Raw genomic sequence first — 2,915 nt, forward strand, 5'->3', positions numbered from 1 at the left:
TTGAAAAGCGCTTCATGTTTTTCTAATTGGCGGCTCTATAGCTGTCAAGTTGAAAGGTCATGTTTCTATGGTTCTGTATTCTGTCAGATGCACAAGCCTAGTATTGGTCTCATTGTTCTTTAATTGTCCCAGTTGAAAGATCGCTCTTTTCTATTGGTCTGTATCTGTCAGTTGAAAATAGCCTGTTTTTCTATTGGTTGTATGTCTGTCATGAGACAAGCCTGTTTTCTATTGCGTGAGACCTGTCAGTGAAAACTTTGTTTCTCATTGGTTCTATATCAATCACTTACTGTCAGTTTCCAACGTTTCCTGTCTTGGACTATTAAAGATGTGCACATCAATTGGCTACCTGGCACCATTAAGTACATAGATGTTCAGTTATTGGTTCACGTCTTCAGAGAAAGCCAATCTGTTTCTGATGGTCTTGATCTGTTGTCAAAATTTTTCTTCTACCTGTAGAAATGTGCACCTGGTGGATAGGCGGCACCATAATCCTATTAGCCCCTCTCAAACTGTGGACCTGGGAAGGCCAGTTCCCACTGCAATGTTGGTTCATTGTTCCCCTCTAATCAGGTAGTGATGTTAGACCTGGGACACCAGTGTCTCGTAATTGATGATCAGGTGTGTGCATCCGACAGGCTCGTGCGACCTCATAGTAAGAGTGGCACCTGATCTTATTGACTTGACTGTTGTTCGCTGTTAGAAAAAGATCGCCTGTTCTCTAGTCGAGACGGGGCAACGTGTCCACTGGTTGTTGGATTCCCCTCTACAGTAGAGATGAAGAACAGCTCCAGGCACATAGCCATGGTCCTTCTTGTGTTACCAGGCCACCTGAACGGTTTTCGGTCGCAACTATTTTCATCGGTTTGTGTTGTTGTGAAAACGCTGAGCTAGCAACTTGCACCAGAGTGGGTTTGTCGTTGCTTAGTGTTTCAGACAAGACGAGAGTTTCGATCGAGGGGAGTTTAGAACCTAGCACCTTGTGTTTATAAAGGAGAGCGGAGACCTCCATTCCTTCACGCTCTCTTTTAGACATCCCGTTTCACTTGTCGTTGGGGCATGCTGGTTCTTCTAGTTCCTCAGAGAGGAGAATTTAAGGACGAGAGAGAGTTAGCGAGAGAGATAACAGTAGGGAGAGAGAGAGAGGTTGTCATCGTTGAAGCTAACACCTTTATTATACATAGAAGAAGGAGGAATGGAGAAAAGAGGAGGAAAAAGACATTCATACATGTGCCTAGCTTCTCTTGTCATTCTGTCCCCTCCTTATGAGCCTCTGTTTCATCGGGGCGGCTGTTGATGCCGGATCGCCGATTATACTGGTGTTGGACAGGAAATATGTAATGTAAGTGGAGATGGGGAGAGGGAAAGGTGAGACGAAGGAGAGTGGAGCAAAAAGAGGAGAGAAAATGAGGAGATTGGAGATGAGAGGATAATAAGGTAGACAGAGAGGAAATACTGGAGGGGGAACCTAGCCTGCTCTCCTTCTCTCTTCTCCTTCCTCGCTCGCTCCCTGCTTCTCCATTTCTGGCGCAACTACGGAGTCCACCCTCCTGGCTACTCCCTCAGTACCTTGCACCACACAGATTCAACCACCCCTCTCTCCTCCCTCAGTAACTTGCACCACAACAGATTCAAACCAACCCCTCCTCTTCCGCTCTCAGTACCTTGCACCACACAGATTCGTCAACCACCCCCTCCTCTACTCCCTCGCGTACCTGTGCACCCACCACAGATTCAACCACCCCTCCTCTGCCTCCCTCACTTACCTTGCACCACACAGATTTCAACCACCCCTCCTCTGCCTCCTTCTAGTACCTGCACCACACAGAATATCAACCACCCCTCCTCTTCCTCCCTCAGTACTGCACCACACAGATTCAACCTCTTCCTCCTCGCCTCCCGCTCTCCCTCTCCCTCATTCCACTCTCTCTAGCACCGCAACCTTTCAATACTACACCTCCATCTCTCCCTTCTCCCCACCTCCCTCTCTCCCTCGTGCCCTCTCTCCCTCCCTACCTCACACCCTAGCACCACACTGATTCAATACCACCCTTGCTCCCTTCATCTCTCCCTCCTCCCTCACACCATCTCTCCCTCCCTACCTCACTCCCTTGCACCGCACCAATTCCCCCCTCCTCTCTCCCTCCCTTCCTCTCTCTCTCAGTTGTTGCTTGTAGTCCTGCCACATGTAGCATTAGCCGTGTGGAATGTAACCGTATGTGTGTGTGTATGTGTGTGACCTCAGAGATAGCCTGTATAGATTTCTGGCCCATAGGCACAGATCTAGTATCAGCTTTCCCTCCCCCATATCCTATCCTCAACCCTTAGGGAGAACACTAAACTGTCCTCAAGTCAGCGTATAAAGGGTCAGCAGCATATATCTCCCTGGTCTAAGCAGGAATGCAAAACGCTGACATTTCTCAGAGAGGTTTACTGAATTTTTYHTTTTTTKGGCATTCTTTCCCTCCCTCCCTCTGGTTGATCCCTTGTTCATACTTTTCCTCCCTCCACTGGACCACATCTCTCCATCCCTCCTCCTCTCCCAATCTCCGCCTGATTTTCCCCTCTCATTCTCATCTCGACTCCCTCTCTCTCCTCTGTTCTGTTCATAGTTTGATAAAGCAGTGGAATCCCTGAGGTAGTCCTGTACAGGCTTCTAGGCTACTTTAGATTCATACTAGGTATTGTGTGTTACAACTGCCAGATTGCCTCTCTCTCTCTCTCTCTCTTACACTCCCTCGCTCTCTCTCTTTCTCTCTGTCTCTCTCTCTTTCTCTCTGTCTCTCTCTCTTTCTTTCTCTCTCTCTTCTCCCTCTCCCACCCTACTCTTTCAATCTATCTCTCTGTCTCTCTCTCTCCCTCGGTCTCTCTCTTTCTCTCTCTCTCTCTTCTCCCTCTCCCACCCTCCTCTTTCT

Source organism: Salvelinus sp. IW2-2015, unplaced genomic scaffold (genome assembly GCF_002910315.2).
Source record: "Salvelinus sp. IW2-2015 unplaced genomic scaffold, ASM291031v2 Un_scaffold6326, whole genome shotgun sequence".
NCBI lineage: Eukaryota > Metazoa > Chordata > Actinopteri > Salmoniformes > Salmonidae > Salvelinus > Salvelinus sp. IW2-2015.